Source organism: Solanum lycopersicum, chromosome 6, assembly GCF_036512215.1.
Source record: "Solanum lycopersicum chromosome 6, SLM_r2.1".
NCBI classification, from domain to species: Eukaryota; Viridiplantae; Streptophyta; class Magnoliopsida; order Solanales; family Solanaceae; genus Solanum; species Solanum lycopersicum.
In genome coordinates, this window is record NC_090805.1 from 4,907,150 (window position 1) to 4,928,736 (window position 21,587).

At 30.1% G+C, this 21,587-nt stretch overlaps 1 long non-coding RNA gene across 1 annotated transcript; it reads right to left on the reverse strand.

Moving 5' to 3' along the window:
- Positions 1–239: 239 nt before the first annotated feature.
- LOC101245765 (uncharacterized) lies at positions 240–8,517 on the reverse strand. The gene is made up of 2 exons (XR_182813.5): positions 8,161–8,517; positions 240–702 (listed from the first exon to the last, which is right to left on the reverse strand). It is a non-coding gene; the product is annotated as an uncharacterized lncRNA (long non-coding RNA).
- Positions 8,518–21,587: the final 13,070 nt, after the last annotated feature.

The window sequence follows — 21,587 nt, forward strand, 5'->3', positions numbered from 1 at the left end:
AAATTTCGAACAACATTCATAAAATCACACTTGCAAAGCAAGTGGAAAACCATACAACCTAAAATACTTCCCATCATGTTTGATCTTAGTATGCAAATGCAGAATCATTATATCAAAAGTCTTTTTACTCCAACGATAGTCAATGTATCTGCCTGATTCAACTAAATCAAAATCTTTTCTATCAATTATAGTACCAGTTGATTCTTCATAAAAGATGAATGAATGAATGTAGAACAATATTGCAAATTTAACAGCATCATCATCATTATCTATTAAATTTTTTTTTATCAAACTTGTCAATCAATTGACTTTGGTGACGGGTTTTCCAACTTCAAAATACTGATAAATAATCATATTTGGTTCTTCAGTATTAAAGACAAAATCATTCTCATTATCTGAACATTTTAACCCAGTTATTAAAGCAAAGTTGCGAATGGTGAATAGCAGAGTAGTGCCGTTGACATGTATCAGGATTGCATCTTTTGAGCTACCTTCAATTTCTTTCAAAAACACGCACTTAATTAGTTGTGCCTGGACGTGACACCTACGAATGCTACATAGTTGAGAAAAACATGTATTTCCATAGATATGTCTGTATGTGACTCAGTAAGCTTTGAAGATAGAACATTCATAACGTCAATATTTGTGTAACACTGCATGCGGAATTCTTGTTGGTTCTCTTTGACCTAAATACTTAACATCCTGAAAAAAAGCATATACATTTTACAAAAAAAGATAGTGGTATTAGACACAAATATAAATAAATTATACACTCATACACACAGTTGTATAATGAGGCAGTAAAATAGGCTGAATAAATTATACACTTATAAAATAATTGTATAATGAGACAGTAAATTAGATAGACTAAATTACACACTTATACACACAGTTGTATAATGAGGCAGTAATTTAGGCATTGTAAATTATACACTTATACACACAGTTGTATAATGAGGCAGTAAATTAGTGAGAATAAATTATACACTTTTAAAACAATTTTATAATGAGGCAGTAAATTAGACAGACTAAATTACACACTTATACACACAGTTATATAATGAGACAGTAATTTAGGCATTATAAATTATACACTTATACACACAGTTGTATAATAAGACAGTAAATTAGGCTGAATAAATTATACACTTTTAAACAATTGTATAATGAGGCAGTAAATTAGACAGACTAAATTACACTCTTATACACACAGTTATATAATGAGGCAATAATTTTGGCATTATAAATTATACACTTATACACACAGTTGTATAATGAGGCAGTAAATTAGTCAGAATAAATTATACACTTTTAAAACAATTGTATAATGAGGCAATAAATTAGACAGACTAAATTACACACTTATACACACAGTTGTATCATGAGGCAGTAATTTAGACATTATAAATTATACACTTATACACACATTTGTATAATGAGACAGTAAATTAGTCAGAATAAATTATACATTTTTAAAACAATTGTATAATGAGGTAGTAAATTAGACAGACTAAATTACACATTTATACGCACAATTATATAATGAGGCAGTAATTTAGGCATTATAAGACATAAATAAGAAAGGAGGTATTAAGATATTATACATTTATAAAAATAAAATTGTATAAGGCACGAATTACGGAAACACAAAAACATGTACGAATATATATTATACATTAATACATTTATAATTGTATAAAGACATGAATCAACATAAAAATAAATCATATGAACAATTATTATACACATACCTTATGCTCAATTGACCCAGAACCAACGACTTCATTTTTATCATTGTGAAAGGAATGAACATCAGTTTTATGTTTTGTTTTCTTATTAGACGCAGTAACAACATCAAAAGTATTCTTCAGACCTCCATCAACAAAACTAATTGGGTCATTATTGAATTTGGAACTAATATCTTGCATGTTAGTAGATTTAGACAATGAACCTGAAATCTCCCCAAATTCCTGAGTTAGACCCAATGAAAACGATAGATTTTCAACATAAATTTGAACATGCAATGGTATACCTCTTATAAATCTCTTCGATGGAGATTGACATCCATTAATTGAACCAAAATTCTGAAGTGATTAACAATTGAAGTGAAAAATTAGTTTTAAAAGATTCAAAAAAAAAACTGATAATGTAAGTAGATTTTAAGCGGTACTTTGAAATTTTTGAAATATTTTGAAAAACCTCTCCGATGTGCGTGCTAGGAGAAGTTTGTAGTTTCAAATTGCAATTGTGGAAAAAATTGTGGAGAAATTGAAGGAAGAAGAGGAAATTGTATAAAATGGACGGGAGAGGAAAAAAGAGGGTTTTGTTTTGGGGAAAATGTTTTATACAAAACGTGGGACCTAGTATAGCAAATTAACTTTAAGTTTGCCCTTTAAAGGAAATAACTGAAAGGGAATTTAATTAATGTAATTATCTTCCGTAGTTTGTCATTCTCCACAATTTTCCCTTTCTAATACTTTAAAATATTTTAAACCCTTTTTCATTATTAGTTTAGTTGTTTAAGTTTTCTAAAAAAAAATAGAGCATCGCAAACACTCCTACTCGTATCTAACACTGCAAAAGTAATTATCAACGACCAATAATATTGGCGAATAAATTTTATAGCGAAATAATAGTCCCTAACTCTATTTTACAATATATTGCTAATGAATAATTAAAAAATATTTGTTAGCTACAAACCATTTTACATGAATTCTTATCAGCAATGATTCTGGTGGAGTTGTGAGTATTCTTTTATTCTTAATCAAGAGGTTTAAGGTTCAGTTCCCTTTGGGTTACCCCGATGGGGCTTTACGACGCAAATTCAAATTTAATCGGGCTCCAATATAGATATTGGACATCGATGGAGAATCTTTTGTTAAGAAAAAACACTAATTTAACTTTTTTTATAGTGTAATAACTATGAACATATGTAGCCATTCTTTTTCGACAAGCAAGTCTATGGTTTTCAATTATATATTCTCTCCATTTCAAAAAGAATGACATGGTTTAAACTTGAAACGAAATTTAAGAGTGTAAAGAAGACTTTTGTATCATGTGGTCCTCAATTAAAGTTAGGTTAAATGTACAAAATTATCCTTTGATCTTGTGACCTTAAACATGCCATATGGAAAGATGAGATTAAAATGTTACCAAAAAAAGATCATTTTTTTAAAGGAGAAAGTATTGTTTAATTTTGCACTGATTTGATGGTTTCACTTAATGATTACAAATATTTCTATTACTTTTTTTTTTTTGACAAATCTCTTACATTAAAGATAATCTTTATTTATTTTAGCTATAGTATGAAATACCTATATACTCCTCAAATTTACTGGGAACTTGAAGTTACATTATTTTAGCAGAGATTGTCTTGGTGTTCGGTGTTTGGCATGTATTATCAATACTATGTATAATCTACATACACAATAGTATTATTACTAGGAAAAAGATATAAATTTCTTCTCTAACTTATATCCAAAAATTACTTGCACGCTTAAATTATCATAATAACTTATTATATACATTTATTATTCAAAAGTGAATTTAATATCACCTCAAGACATGGAACATCGCTCTCCTCATGGAGTGTCATGTAATACACTCACCGTCACATCAGTCGTATGTCAACGTCATGTCAGAAATTACAACTTCTTTTAATTTTTTTGTTTCCTTTTTCTTATAATTACTTTTCTTTTGTTAACAATATTTTACACTAATTTATCTCAAATATAATTAATTATTAAAAAATTCTCTAATAATTATATATTTTTCATCACAAAATCTCACTCACTCTATCGAAAAAAATCATATTCGGCTACCTTATTCACTATTGGTTCTTTGTTCTTCACCACCGAAATATTACCTTCAATTCTTCTTCTTCGCCACCGACCACTAAATATCATCATCGCCATTTTCAATATAATTTTTTTCTTCTTCGCCATCTTTAATTTCCATTTTTTTCAAAATCGTTATCCAACGCCACCATACTCATAAAGTTGTCATCTTCACCAAATTCAAAAATTGATTAATCTTCTTAACCACCTTCAATTTCTTCCTTTTTTCACCCATTACCTAGAACCACCATACCCCATAAAGCTGCAACTACAACCAAACCTAAAAATTGACGAACAAGCGTTTTTTTTTACAAAATCAATAAATAGAAAAGATAGAAACAGTCGACCTAAATCACCTATATCATAACTTAAGGATTTATTTATTTAGGTTTATCCTAAATTCTTTTAGATTCTTCCTTTAATAAAAGTTATCACAAAATATAATTATTCACTAACAAATCTATGAAAATTAATCTAATTGCTAATCAAAAATAAAAGTTGTGCTTTGAGATTATGATGCATAAAGAATGAAGAAGAAGATATATGAAAAAGAAAGAAGAGATGTTAAAAAGAAGAATTGGTGTGTGGGTATGGATAGGGTGGAGGATGGGAGGGGTTGTGTAAAAAGTTGATTCTAATTTTTATTTTTATTTTTATTTCTAACTGACACCTTTAGTTTTTATTTTTTTTTTAGTTTTTTGTTACGTCAGTTTTAAGAGGCAAATAAATTTATTTTTGAATAATAAAAGTGTGTAATAGCTCATCATAATAGTTTAAGCATGTTAGTAAATTTTCTATACAAGGTCAAAGTAAAATTTATGTCTTTAATCATTATTATTATTACAAAAAGGGTTTGTTTGAAATTTTTCACAATTGTTCCATGCAAATATTTGGATCTTTATTTTTCATAAATTTTTCAATAAACTTTGATGGGATAATTTGTATATCTTCAATAAACTTGTATATACACAAATTCCTCAAGTAATTTTTTATATAATAATGTAAAATATAAAAAAATATGATTTAAAATAAATTATTATTCAAATAATTGTATCATTTTTTAAAAGTAATTACTTATATACATATATAACTACTTGACTATACAAAAAAACTTAAAATATGAATATAACAATACAAAATAGCTTGATCAGTTTTGTATATAATAATTCATTGTACAAACAACAATATACATAACATTCAAACAGGTAATTCTTAGAAATTGAGATGAATCTTTCATTCTGATTTTGATCAACTTGTAATATGATGTGAAAGAAATATTTTTTTAAAAAAAAAATGAAAAATTGAGAATCATAATACATATATAATTATAGATGAAGGGAAAAAAAATAAAAATAAATTCATGGGTTACCTGCGAAAATTGAGAGCAAGACAAATTATTTAGAGTAAATAAATTAAATTATGCCATTATTAATTAATTATTTAATGTAGTTTGTCATCCCATGTAATTTTTCCTAAGTAAAAGGCTCAACTGCTCAAGTATGATATATGATCAATAATATATGAGAAACTTTCACATATAGTCACTTAAAAATAATTAATTACTCTCCATAGATATAGTTTAATGATTACAATTTGTAGTTGCATGTTATATGGATGAGAGAGGTGAGCGAGACTGGGAGAGATAAGAGAGGCGAGAGAGAGGGGGAAAAGAGTGGGAGAAAGGTGAATTGCATATGTATATTGGTTAGATAATTGTATGTTATACATATGTATTTGTATATATGACAAGATAGATTGGGCGAGAGGGGAGAGAGGCGAGTGAGATTGGGAGAGAGAGGAGAGAGTCAATCGAGATTGAGAGAGGGAGGAGAGAAGCGAGCGAGAGAGGGAAGAGAGTGGGAAACAGGTGAATTGTATATCTATATAATTGTATATAACTGTATATTATACATATACATTTGTATAAATGACAAACGAGATTGGAAGAGGGAGGAGAGAGGTGAGCGAGATTAAGAGAGGGAGGAGAGAGGCGAGCGAGATTAAGAGAGGGAGGAGAGAGGCGAGCAAGAGAGGGAATAGAGTGGGAGAGAGGTTAATTTGTATATGTATATAGGTTGAAAAATTATATATTATACACATGTATTTGTATATCCTGCCGAATTATACATATACAAACATGACTAATTATACCAACTCGAAATCAGCCCACGTAATTAATGTATAATGTTAGTCGCGAGTGGTAATTATAGCAAACTATAGCTATGATGAGTAATTAAACAGTATAAATTTGCTTAGCCACGTAATTTTCCCGTTATATATTGACGATGAGTCATGAGACCACAAAATTAATGAAAAAAAGTTATAAAATATTTTCCAAATAGTAATAATCTTTTATAGAATTTCAAATATAGAATAATTTTAAAAATTAATTTCTATTTTTTATTATATTTAATTTCTTCTGTAATATAATTTTCTTCAGGATCATTAAATTAAGACACCAACTTTGCATGCAGACAAATATGTAATAAAATTTACAACATTGCTCTGAATTTGGAATCAAATAATGTTGGTGTTGTATTAATGGACGACGGTTTGTTGATACAAGAAGGAAGTTCTGTAAAAGCAACGGGAAGAATTGCTCAGATACCCGTGAGATTTAAAGAAGGATTTTTTAAAAAAATGTTTTTGAAAAAAAAATAATGTGTGTTTTGCTAATTTATTTGAAAAGTACTTTTGATTAAAAAAAAAAACATTGTGCTTAACTTATCTTTTTTTAAAAACAACATTTTTGAGAGTCAAATAACAAAAAATGGTAAGTATCGATGTGCATTTAATAATACTATTATTTTATAGAGGGAAACTATATTAAATATCTGTAACAATAATTTTAATTAAAATGTACATATTCATAAATTTAAAAATCATTCCACAAAATAAGCCACTATATACTAAAAATTCACCAAAAGAATAAACAAATAAAGTCCTCATATTTTAATCCTACAAAAATATTGTTATTGCCTTTATTTCTAATTAAGTAAAATAAAACACAAAATAATATATAAATATAAATAACAATACATAAACATAAAATAAAAACTTTATTATATAAATATAAAAATTCTGACATGAAACTTAATCAAACTTATGAGATATGTTAATTAATTAATAAGGAATATATTTGTAAATATGTATATGGAACGGATATTTTAATATTTTAAAAAATAATTTCTGTTTTTCAAAGTATCAAAAATTTTAAGATTTTTCTTAACAACATAAAATCTATTTATGTTTCCATTTAAAAACATTTTAAGGATTTTCCAAATACAACCAAGCCAAACAGGCTCTAACATTGTTTGAAGAAAAAAAAATATGCTTATTGTGTTTATGTATAGTTTCATGAAGAGAAAATTAACACTTATTAAAAAACTTAAAAGGGAAAATATAAGTTTTTATAATGCCTTTAGGAGAAGTACTTCATGAATAAGATAATTTGTTTGTTCCAAATTTGTTAGAAAAAGGATCTTGTGAAGGAGCTAATTTTGTTAGTTAGTTAGCTAATTATGAAGTGTAATTAGTTGGTCGGTTAGTGCACAGTTAGCTAGAATTGATTCGTCCATAATGAATTAAATGAACATTAGAGTGCTTCAGTTTCTTGGATTGAATGATCATTATAGTCAAGTTTTAATGATGTCACAGGTTCCTAATGTCAATCGTCAGAGAATTGTTAAAATTAAATGCTATAGACTTAGAAACCTCATGACATTCAAACATTCATCCTATATGTTAATGACATTCAAACTTTATCAATTACTAACTTTTAACTTCAAATTAACAATATTCAAGATCTCTAACGTTTCACAACCTAAAGTTATAAAATTCTATAAGAATTCAAGTTCTTCAAAATTCACAACTTAAAGTTATAAAATCCTATAATAATTCAAGATTCTAAAGTTTACAACGTAATTAAAGCTCTAAAATCCTACAAAAATTCAAGTTCATATTTAATTTCTAGAATTTCTAATAAGTTCAAGAATATAATTCAATTAATCAAAATTTCAACAACATTATAATATATAAGCAAAATTACAATGGCAAATCTATCAATGTTAAACTAATTTAACCTCTAATTATTTGGTAGTTCTAACTTCTAATACTTAATTTACAGTCATATCTAAAATTCCCAATTTAAAAGAAAATTAACCCTAAAATCTCAAACCCTCAATTTTCTCCCTAACTAACAATAATAAAATGTACAAATTAACAATTGAATAACACAATTCAACAAACTAAAACAATATACAAACTATGAAATAAAATATAGTTACTAGAATTCAAAAAAAAAAAATTAAAATTAAACCCTAACCTTATAACAAGAAGAAGGGGAAGTTGGGGAGTTATTTTGGGCGTGGTGGCAGCTGGGTTGGCTGGCGACGGGGCGAGGATAATGGTAGCGAAGCGACAATGGACAGTGGTGGCGGCAGCAACAGATGGTGCGGTGATGGGTCGAGAAGGTAGAGGAGAGAGAGAAAAGAGAGAAAGAGAATGGGAAAATTTAGGGGAAAATCTATCACCGCTGTAACATAACTAAACAAAAGCGACGGTTATTTAAAAATTGTTTGACCTACATTTTGACCAAAAAGTGACGGACTAAACAACACTGTCCATCGCTTATTTAAAGTGTTGCTCATATATTTTTGATCAAGAAGCGACAAACATAAAGATGTCGTTTGTCGCTACAGTAAAAATAATTATAAAATAAATTAAAAGTGACGAGCGACGTGGTTTACTTTTAATTTATATTTAATTATTTTTAATAAAAGCGACGGACGATGTGATTTACTTTTAATTTATATTTAATTATTTTTAATTAAAGCGACGGACAACATCGCTATATATATGAAATAAATAATTATTATTTATATATATTTGATATAAAATTCCACGAAAAAAGCGATTGCCTAAGAGATGACGTCTGTCACTTTTTGTAAAATAATTTTATAATAATTATTTTTATTAAAAAGTAACGGATAACATGACAAATGTGTCTTTTTGAAGGGACGGCGTTCATCACTTTTCTATTTGTTGTTTTTTAGTAGTTTTTTTTAAATAATGGTGGCATATCTCACCCAAAATTAATAATAATTTTTTAAAATATATTTTGGTATATAACTTGACAATTTAATAAAATATTAAATTTAATAATAGTCAAGGGTATAATAAATTTTTTTTAAAAAATTTTTAAACCAAACATAAGATTAAATGGGAAACAATAATGAATCAAACAATACTTGATAAAAACTAATTTCTGCATTATTAATTCTTGCGTTACTAATCCATGAAAAAATTTATTATGTCCGAGGCACACTTATTATCAGTTGTACGAGGCTTTTGTTGAATGCCAAATGTACAGATGGGGCCCATACCTTATCTATTTCATTTTCTTTCGGAGTTAATACCTCATATGGTCACTCAACTATGCACTCTTCTCTCAGAAAGTGACTCAACTTTCAATTTTCACACAAAAGTCACTCAACTATGCACTTTTTTCTCAGAAAGTCACTCAACTTTGAATTTTAACTCAAAAGTCACTCAACTATCCACTCTTTCCTCAAAAAGTCACTCAATCTATTAAATTGTTTTTTTTAACTAAAATTTGTTGATATTAATTATTTATATAACAAATCAAAAAAATTTAAAAATAAAAATACCATTTAGTGATCCACCCACGTAACCCGACTCATTAAAAACATGATATGACCCATTTTATTTCCTCTTTAATCCTAATTCAAGGTTTAAAGAAGGAATTAATTTAGGATTAAAGATAAAATAAAATGGGTCATATCATATTTTTTAATGGGTCGGATTAGGTGGGTGGATCACTAAATTATTTAATTTATTTTTTAAAATTTTTTGTTTGTTATATAAATAATTAATATCAATAAATTTTAATTAAAAAATAATTTAATAGATTGAGTGACTTTTTGAGGAAAGAGCGGATAGTTGAGTGACTTTTGAGTTAAAATTCAAAGTTGAGTGACTTTTTGAGAAAGAAGTGCATAGTTGAGTGACTTTTGAGTGAAAATTGAAAGTTGAGTGACATTCTGAGAGAAGAATGCATAGTTGAGTGACCATTTGATATATTAACTCTTTTCTTTCGTCTTCTTACTCTCTTTCATTCATTTTAAACTTGTCCTTCTACTTTCTTTTTTCCTCTTTTATACACTACTTCATTTGTCGAAGTATAAAGAGCGCCCAAAATATCTAACATGCCTATTTTACATTTGTATATTATATATTTGAAAAAAAATAAAGTGAATATGGCAAGAAAATTGTAATCTAATTTTTGAATGAAATGGAAGAAATTGAATATGATAAAATTACAAATAAAAAATCATAAAATTTTGCGTATAATTTCATAAAATTTGTCATTTTGTTTTCCGAAACGTATTTAATAGAATGATATATATGAAATATGAGAATATATATTTTATTTTATTGTTTGTTTATAAAAGATTATACATTGATTTTTTAATATAATTTTTTCTATCATATATATATAAAAACTTTTTTAAAATTTTAAAAAATGTTATAACTATTTCTAAAAAAAATTCTTTGTTCTATTTATGTGTTTCTTTTTATAATAACAAGTTGTTTGCATTTACTTCGTATTTTAGTTTATATATTTATTTTAATGGTGTCAAGAATGAATTTGCATAACTCATGTCTTTTTAATTGATTATTTTTTATCTAAATCAAGCATCATCAAAACATAGTATATTCCAACTAAATTTTTACCTTTTTGTAAGAAAAATAAAATCGTTGGAAAGAATTTATCAGATTTCTTAGAATTAATTTAATTCTTAGATAATGCATACATTTTTTGAAGGATCCTATATATAATTAGATCTATTTCTTATATTATCATATATTTTCTAAACATCTACCAAAACCAAATGGAAAAAAATAATCAAAGTGATAAAAAATTGACTAAATTAATTTGACTTGATTTCAACATTTGAATAATTAAATTAATTAATTTAATAAATAAATTATCTAAATAATCACAGCTAATCCTACTAAAATTAATTAAATTTCAACTTTTGATAAATAAATAAATTCATCTGAGAAATAATAAAATTACAAAAAGAAACGGAAAGGAAGAAGAAGATGTGAAATTGGAGAAAAAGAATAAAGAAATGGAGTCTTTTAACTTCTTCCTTTTTAGTGGATGCCATTCTCCACTTGGCAAAGTGTGAAAGGATCTCATACAACTATTGTCATATATGTGCCTCTCACATGATAATTGTTTTTTAAAATCTATGTATTAGAAATTCATGTATTATGATTGTATTAAACGATCCCTAAGTGACATACACCAACAAGAATAATGGATAAAAATGTAGATATATTGAGAAAAAAACTATTATCCTAATATATAATCCATATTGATGAGTGGATGGATGATCAATTTTCTTTTATCATCCTGTTATCTCAGGATGATAAAGAAAAGATCAACAAGTTACTCAACACACATAACGACATCCTACATAAGCATTTATCAACTTTAAGATTTGATGCTTGCAAATCACAAAAAACAAATAGAAAGACATCCAGATCAAATTTCATCAATAGAAGATAAATAGCTAGTAACTTATTCCAAAATTTAGCAAAAAATATTAAGAAAAAACACAATATTTGATCACATTAATTAAAAAAATCCAAGGATCAATGCAAAAATTATAGGAAATGTTATAGATTCGCAACAAAATAACGAAAGAAATAGCCCACGGTGAAACGATTTAGGGTTTCAACTACAAAGAAAGACTCAGAAAAGGAGAAAAACAGAAATCCATAATAACGATTTCATGTTTCAGTTCAAGCTTATGTCTTGTTTAGATTTTCCCTTGCTCATAAGTTTCAAGTACTAACACCATTTGATCTGCATCTTTCATGATGCAGATATAGGTAACCAGAGTCATCAACCAGTTCTTCATTGATCAAGTAGAGTTTTAGAGTTATTTGGTGAGCCTCTTTTTTTCGGAGGATCTATCTTCAGTTATTTCTGTTTGCTAAGATGATATGAGGTTGTAAGACCCCGAAAATGACTTAGGTTAACTAGAGCCTAACATGTTGGTATTGATGGTCTAAGGTCATAAATAGGTTTATTATATGGTATTGAGGCAGTGTCTAAAGTATTAGGTGCATTGGAAGTCAAACGTCAAGGGACGACCAAGAGGTTCGACAACTAAGTCACCTAGGTGCCTCATATGTGGTTCTATGTGTTTATATGTGATTCATGAGGTTATAAGGTACTTAAATGAGTTATTATACTATGTATACGAAGTGTGTCGAGTTTTGTGGATTTTGGAGGTCAAACATCCAAGAACGTCCATGACATTCGAATGATGTGCCTTGAAATGACCTTGTGTGTCTAGGCATGTTTTGTCGAGTTTTATGTGTTCGTTTTGGGTGAAATTCATGTGAGAGGTGTTAAACTCATATACAATCATGTTTGGGTGGAAAATTTTGGACAAACATCCCCAAGGACCAACCAAGGGTCCTTGAGGAAGGACCCATGTTGGTGGCCAAAACTGCCAAAAGGCAGTCTACCTACGGATGGAAATCGACGGCCATTGGCCTGATCGACGCCCCATAGGTGGTGGGAGTAGTTGGAATCTTAGCCAAGGAATCCAAGCTTCCATTTTCCAGGCTCTGACCCAATCGATGGTGGACAACACGGTCCGTGAGAGGACTGACGCCCCATGATGGGTCAGTCGTCTGTGAGCCTGTTCTTGCGTGCTGTCTCACTGTTAAGTTAGGGATGATATTGTAATTTCATCCCACGTCCAAATATTAAGAGTATTGGCAGTTTATTAAGGATCTTTTGGGTATTTTAAACATGTATATAAGTGTTTAACACTTAGAATATTTCATTCTTCCAAATCAAAACCCCAAAATCCCTTAAGAACTCTCAAAGACTCAATTGAAGTCCAAAATCAAGGAAGATTTTGGTGTGATATTTTGAGTGGAAATTCTTCATCAAAGTTAAGAATTCTCATCCTTGAGGTATGGCTTTAGATCCTTGAAACTTGTTTCATCAAGGAGCCCAACTCTTAAGATGTTTTCTCAAGTTTTCAAAGTTAAATTGTCCAATTTCATGATTCTACATGGGTTCTTGCATCAATGATTTCTAAACATTAAATAATTATTTAATTGATGTTTTATTGATTATTATAACCTAAATTACCTATGAACCCATGAATTTGGGTGAACCTTAGTTTTTGACTAAGTTTTGGGTTACTTGATATTGATCTAATGTTGATGATTTTTTATGTAGTTTTATGTGGGATATTCATTAATGAAATAATTGTAGTAAATTGTTATCTAGGTTGTATTAGATTGATGAATTTATATTGATTTGACCTTAGTTCATTGATTATTGTAGTTTTTATGTTGAATTGTTGGTTATGGCCTTGGGTAAGTGCCTTGTGTTATCGAGTTGAGTAAAATTGACTTTGGATTGAAGTGTTGAGGATGATGTGGGGGTATTATGACCTATTTCCTTTATTTTGATGTTATTTATACTTTAATTCTATTGGGATTGGTATGGTCCACTTATGGTGGCGGTGTTATGTGCTTTACTTGCAATTGATGTGGCCTTGTCAGCGTTACTTTATGCAATATGATGATCATGGCCTTGTTGGAAACTACTTGAAGTAATATGACTATTTGTGTAGTTTTATTATGTGAATCATGATAATATCTATCTACATGTGAAGTCATATGTGTATTCTTCTATTCATGTTGTCTTAGGTGATCATGTTAGACTATGACTTTGACCTTATGCGTATAGTCTTAGGGTTGATTCTTTGTTATTCATACTTGAATATATGAGTATATATTGGTTACATTGATTATGTTATGATAGTATATAGTATGACTTGAGGATGTTAGGTTGGTTCCTATGTGATTCTAGAATTGCTTGCATTATGAGTTAAAAGTAAAGTATGTGGTGTCTTGTCTTGGTTGAATTGTGTCCCTTGCTTGATGTATATATGATTATGAATATGTGATGTCTTGATTTAGAGTGTTATAACTCCTAGTCTTGAATGTATGAATGACATGTGACCTTAAATTAACTTAAGAGTCTTTTATGTGAAAACCTTGACTTAGTGGTAAAGTTAAGATTGTTGAAGTTGTAAGCTGTAATAGTATCCTTCAAAGTAAACAAATGATAGAATTAAGGTTAATTGGCTGGAACGTCATCATATTAATCCTTAGGAAAGTCATCATGAGCTTCTTGTCGCTATTGTGAGGTAGCCCTAATGGACCTTCTTTGGTAGGATTAATGTGATTAGGTTATGATCTTGTTATGGAACCCTTTTATGTGAACCTAATGTGTGAATTACTCTATGATAAAGAAGGCTAGCATCAAGTGAGTATAGTAAGTGGAAGTAGTTTTAGTTAAAAAGTGAGACTAAATTACAAAGTATGCCCTTTATATTCTTTAACCATATGCCTACATGGGATGTGTCTAAGTTCTACCCTTGGCAAGTAGAACAACCTCCTCGGAGTAGGTTTGAACTCCAGATTCCATGTCTTGCTATCATGGTCTATGTCGGTTATTGCCTATTCTCGTTATATAGAATACCTATTACCATTAGAGAAGTTTATGAGGTTTAGGTGGTGGTATGGGACACTATCTAGACATTGCACAATAGACTTTGAAGGTGTTAGTTGGAGTTCCTAGGTCTTGTCTAAGACCATTACTTGAAGTCTTTTATGTGATGTATGAGTCCTAATGAACTAATGACTCAAGTTAAGAAGTATGTAACTGAATAAGTACCTAATCTAAAGTGACTTAATGATTTCTTAGCTAAAGTGTGAAGAGGGCATAAGAGATGATCTCTTCATGTCTTATCTTTGGAAGTCTTGAGGATGACTCTAGTTAGGGAAGATGTTTGGTGTTGTGGACATGATCTAAGTCTTAGGTAGTCTTAAGGACTATTTAGGTAATCTTGAAGAGGTCACTATCGACGTTATCTTCTTGATTTACTTAAGCAGGTCTTTTGATAGCCTTTGGAAGGAGAATGTTATATCATCTATGTGTTAGTGTGTTAAGTGAGAATAATTCTATTCCGGGGAGTATATATGATCTCTTAAGTGTGTATGTAAGGTATTGTATGGGCGGTCACTTGAAAACTCACTCAAGTGAGACTTAGAGTCTCCTTTGGTAGAAGAATCTTACCTTGATGTTTATGATGCTTTGTAACTGTGTATGTGACTCATTATAAGTAATGTTAAGGGTCGTTTAGGCACATCTAGAGAGGGTGTATAGGAGGTCTCTCTTTTTGTTACTTAAGTGAATCTTAGGATAGCTTTAAGTGAGAAGATTACATGCTAAAAGGTGTCTTAAGTGAAGAATAAGCATCTTCACTTTTACAGTGAATTAATTCACTATAACAGTGAATAAGTTCACTGTAAAATGATCTCTAAAATATGATTTTTGGTTTAAATGCTATCTTATGTGTTTCTAAGCTGTTAAATGTTGTTATTGTGATTATAATATGATTTGTATATGAAAAGATACATATTTTTAATAAATTTCTGTTTTTCATGATTTTTATGCATAATGCCATACTTAGTACACGTGGTTGTACTAACTCCTTGCTGTTATCTATATATACTTGGTAGGTGATGAGCTTTTGGGAAGTGAAGACTTGGACCGTCGAATCATTCAAGAGAAGTGGAAGTATGTCCTCATTTGACTCGAGGGTATATATGTCTTTTATGTTTTTATTCAAAATATTGTAATAGACTAAGTATTTCTATATTCGTATTTTGAAGTATGGGTCGTGTCCCAAGTATTCTTGTGTCTTAAGATGATGAGATTGAGACTTAGTATTTTCTATTGCTTTATATGAAAGATTTTTTAAAGACTATATTATGTTTTGTGAAAAGTTTTAATTCCGCGCTACTTTTCACTATGTTTATGCGATGAATGATATGAAAGAGCTTATAAAAGACCTCCGAGAGGTCAAGTACGCCAGTTGCATCCGAGATTGACCCTATATTCTAGGGTGTGGTTTTGGTATGTGACAGGGGTCTTGTCCCCACATCCCTCATAGTATTAGAGGCTTCATAGATAGATAGACAGTAGTTCATGAGTCTTGTTCATTTCAGTTGTTATGTTCTAGACTTTAGTTGCCTCTTTGGCTAGTGAATGTTTATTTATAAACCAAACTAAGTTGTATAATTTGATACTTTTTGAGTTAAAGCTTTGATTTGAGTTTATTCTATATTAATTAAGTCTTTTGCTAAGAGTTAAGCCAGACCATAGATTCACTTGGAACCAACAATGGTTCTCGAGTGTCAGTTGTGTCCAGGATGTAGACTCATCGCATGACATATTACTGAGAAAATAATAAGTGAAGGGAACAAAACATACTCGTTAGAGAGAGAGAATTCAAAAGACAACTGAATTTTTGAGCTTCAATCCATTTTTGGACAACTTAAGAATTTATTAATATATTTATTCCTTTTAATTGAAAATGTATAAAATTAATTGGTAAAACTTATTGTAAAATGATGTATTCACTTATTTTTACTAATATTTTTAAACTTTATCCGCCAACAACTAAGCAACAGACATATGTTTATACTATCTAAAGTAATACAAAATAGAGGAATGAGAAAACAATTAACATCAAAAACTCTGTAATACCTGCTAAAATAATTCAAGTAAGTTTATAAATATTAGAAGAAAATAAAGAAGATGTTGGGTTTCAAAGGTGTGAATAGGAAATGTAGGGTTGTGACTATGTTGAAGAGTTGTGACCTTTATGAAAGGTTGTGTTCTTTCTAAAGGGTTGTGACCGTTTGAAAGATTATGCTTTTTTCAAAGTGTTGTGACCTTTCTGAAAGGTTGTCTTCTTTCCAAAAAGTTGTGAACTTTACCCTTTGTTGGCTATAAATAGAGAGGCATTCTCTCAATTTCTGCATTGAATTTTCCCTTCTTTTGCATGCATTTCTTACAAACAAAATCGATCGATCGTGTTAGTATGTGTGATTCCTTGTTATCATTTTGAGTTCGTTGAAATTATTGAAGTTTGAAGTACCGCTACTTTTTTAATGATAAATCCGTTTTATGTTAGGAGGAATTAATCTGCAACCTCCGGTACTTGAGGGGATTAAACTTCTTAAGGACACACAATGGATTCTATGGACTCGGATAGTTCTTTGTTTTTTCTTTTCATCTTTTATTATTTTCGATTTGCTAATTTGAATACAGGAAATAAAAAAAGAGAGCAGTATAAATAAATTAAAAAAAGACAAAATCAAATCGTCAAAAATAAAACATCAATACCAAACAAAATAAGGTAATATTACATCCACTTATAATTCCAATTGTCACGATCTTTCAATTTGCAAAGAATCACAAACATGTTGGGAAAAATGCGGACTAACGCAAATTATATATGGTCAAAATAATGGAAATAAAATGAAAAAATAATGACACCAAAATTTTACGGAGAAATCCTTTTAAATAAAGAAAAAGTTACGGGCCAAGAGGAGCAACTGATATCACTATAGTAAGAATTTTTACACTGTGTAGTCACGAATACAATACTCAAAGTGACTACTACACACTCAAAAGTAATAATACTCTTTTGATTCCACCTTACTAAAATATCATTCACATTCTATTTTTCTTCACAAACTATTCTTCTGATATAGACTATGGAATACCTCACTTTGCTCTAAAAATATTTTTTCTTTCTCTAACTTGGTGAGTTCTACAAATGAGAAAGAATGCTCTATTTATAGAAGAAGTTTACAACTAATATGTCACCAATGACATCATAAAAATATCAAACTTTCAAACTTTGCAACTATATAGTTATCTTGGTAAGATTTTGTTGGTATGTAGTTGTACCAAATTAAGACTTTAATTAAAAAATGGGGTTGTAACACCACAAATATCCCCTCCAGTCCCATGCACCTGAAAGGTGTATCTTCCTCTTCTTTAGAGAGAAAGAGATCATACCCACAAGTTCTTTGCATAACTCGAGCTTATCTTTCGGTATCGTCTTAGTCAGTATATATGCAGGATTTTCACTTGTGTGAATCTTTTTATGTGAAATGATTCATCTCCACTTACTCATGAATCCAATGATATTTGACGTCGATGTATTTTGTTCTTGCATGGTACATGGAGTTTTTGCTCAAGTCTATTGCACTCTGGCTGTCATAATAGACAATATACTCCATCTAATGCAAAACAAACTCTTGAAGATATCGCTTAAGCCATGTAATCTTCTTGCCGGCTTCAGTATTCATAATATACTCAACTTCAGTTGTAGATAGTGCAACACACTTTTACAACTTTGACTGCCATGATATAACTCCCCCTGAAAAAGTAAACAAATATGTAGTAGTGGATTTCCTATTATCAAGGTCACCTGTCATATCAACATCTATATAGCCCTTCACCCTTCAAGATTGGATTTGATGTTCAAAAACACAAGCATTCATCTGAACTTCCTTTAAGATACCTGAGTATCTACTTCATTGCTTCCCAGTGTTCTTTTTTCAGTATTATCGAGAAATCTACTGGAAACACCAAATGCGTGAGAAATTTAAAGTCTAGTGCATACCATTGCATACATTAGACTTTAGATGATGGAGGAATATGGAACTTTGGCCATGATCTCTTTTTCCTTCCTAGATATAGGACATATTTTCTTGCTCAACTTCATATAACCAGCAAGAGGTATACTATCAAACTTAGCATTCATCATATTGACGCGCTCTAGTACACGTTCAATGTATTTTTACTATGACAAATAAATCTTCATTTCATCTTTGAAGTGAGTAACACATACTCATTGGGTGAATAACGAGAGGAAGGAAATCTTTGTCTTGTGGACCTCCTAAGCAGAATATTTGATTTGTCCACAACTTCATGAGTAAGAGGATCATCAATAACAATATTATTGTTATTATTAACATGAATACATGATTTTTGGCGATACCATGATTATCAAGCCCAACAACATCATGCAAACTTATGTGAGGAAATTCCTCATGATGAACTATACCATCAAAACTTGAAGATTCTAGCTCCTTCGCTTTGTCAATATCTTCAATAGTTTGATTATCCATGAATATAATATCACGGCTTCTCGCGAGTTCCTTCTCAATTGAATCATATAACTTGAAACCAAATTCATCAAGATCATATCCAATAAAGATGCATTGCCTTGTCTTGGCATCTAACTTTGGCCTCTCATCTTTCAGCACATGTACAAAAGTTTTACAATCAAATACTCTCAAATGGTCATAGAAAATATCCTTTTCATACCAAACACTATTTGGCGCATCATTTTGCAAAGCAGCAACATGAGATAGATTAGTAACATGTGCAGCGGTCAATAAAGCCTCACCCAAAATGAGTGTAGAAACTTTGCTACATAAAACAAATAGTTGACTCTTTCCATCAAGTTTATGTTCATCCTTTCAGCCAAATTATAAAGTTGAGGAGTCTTAGGAGGAGTCTTCTGGTGTCTAATACCTTGATGCTTGCAGTATTCGTCAAATGGTCCACAATATTCACCACCATTATCAGTACGAATATATTTTAGTTTATTTCCAGTTTATCTTTCCATTAAAGCCTGAAACTGCTAAAAGACACCTAACAATTGGTCTTTAGTCTTCAAGACATAGACCCAAAGTTTTGTTGAGCAGTCATCAATAAAAGGGACAAAGTAGAGTGCACCACCCAACATCCTTGTCTTCATTGGACCATATAAATCAGAGTGCACTAATCCAAGAAACTTTGTGTTTCTTGAAGGATGATAGGACTTAAAGAAAACTCTATTTTGTTTACCAGACGTTCTCGCACTTTTCTAATTTAGCACTTTCAAAATTTGACAATAATTTATTCTTGGCTAGAACATTAAGTCCTTTCTCGCTAATGTGGCTAAGCCTTTTGTACCATAACGTTGAAGAGTTATGTCTCTCAACCTCATTCACTATTCAACACAATCAAAGGCCGTAGTCCATTATAGACCACATTACCACAAGCCACAACCAAGGTACCCATAATGAATTTCCATTTTCCATCACCCTTGGTACTAACATATCCTTCATCATCCAAAACACCAACAGAAATATGTTCAAACAAACATCAAGAGAATGTTTTACATTATTCAAAACTACTTTAGTTCCAACATTAGTTTTCAAACAAATTGTTCCAGTACAGACCATCCTAGAAACAATATCATTACACATACAAAAGGTTCCAAAATCACCAGGAGTATAAGGAGAGAAAAAATCCTCCCTTGATGTCACGTAAGATGCGACACCACTGTCCACAATCCAGATTTAATCATCACAAACAATATTTATAATACTGCACCAAAGACGGTAACAAAATCTTGGTGGTGACGGTTGCTAGGAAATTTCATAGCTATCTTTTCGAGTTTCCTCTTTGTTTTTGTTCTCCCTCTTCAACTTTCTGCAGAACTTCTTTGTGTGACCTTTCATGCCACAATGATAGCACTCAATATCCTTAATTCTGCCTCTAAATTTGCTCCTATTTTGTTCTCTATTTCGAGAACCGCAAGTTTTGTTTCTACCGCTAAGTCCAGTCACTAGGACATCCGACAAAGAAGAACCTAGCGATTTTTTTCTCATCTCTTCATTCAAGACACTACTCTTGGTGGAATCCATAGAGATCACACCATTAGGAGAAGAATTTTACAATAAAGTTCTAAATGTTTCCCAAGAGTCTAGTAGGGAACCAAGTAGAAGTAACCCTTGAATTGCTTCATCAAATTTGATGCTCATAGTAAACAATTAGTTCATGATCTCCTGAAAATTATTCAGATGGTCTGTCATCAAAGAACCATCATGATATTTTAAACTCAACATCTGCTTTATTTAAGAATATTTTGTTGTTGCTAGTCTTCTGAGCATACAAACTTCCAAGATGCTTCCATAGGGTTTTAGCTTGTGTCTCCCCAAAAATATGGTTCAACACATTATCGATAACCCATTGCCTAATGAATCCACAAACTTGTCTGTGCAACAAATTCCACTCTTCATCTATTTTATTATCAGGTTTTACAGTGGTAAAGACTGGTTGATAAATTTTTTTACATAAAGAAAATCTTCCATTTCCCCTTCCAAATAACATTATTAACACCATTCAAAGTAACTATTGTACTTGTTTTGACTTCCATCATTTTACCCCCAAAATATAGTTATTGCTAACCAAAGTAAATCTTTATGATGTGGAAGTTAGACTATGCTGCAACGATACTCAGATAAAACCTTGACTCTTACACTAGTTTGTTGGAAAAAAACATGCACTAACTTAAATTATATATGGTCAAAATAATGTAAATAAAATGATAAAATAATGATACTAAAAATTTTACGTGGAAACCCTCTTAACTAAGGGAAAAACCACGGGCCAAGAGGAGCAACTGATATCACTATAGTAAGGAATTTTACAGTGTGTAGTCACGAATACAATACTCAAAGTGACTACTACACACTCAAAAGAAATAACACTCTTTTTGTTCCACCTTACTAAAATATCGCTCACACTCTATTTTTATTATATATTCTCTGGAATACCTCACTTTGCTCTCAATTTTTTTTCAATATAACTTGGTGTATTCTACAAATTAGAAAAAATGCTCTATTTTTTTTGTAAATAAAAGTTTTATTTAATTAATCATGGCAAGCATTACAAATTAAGCTGCCAACACAACACGCTTA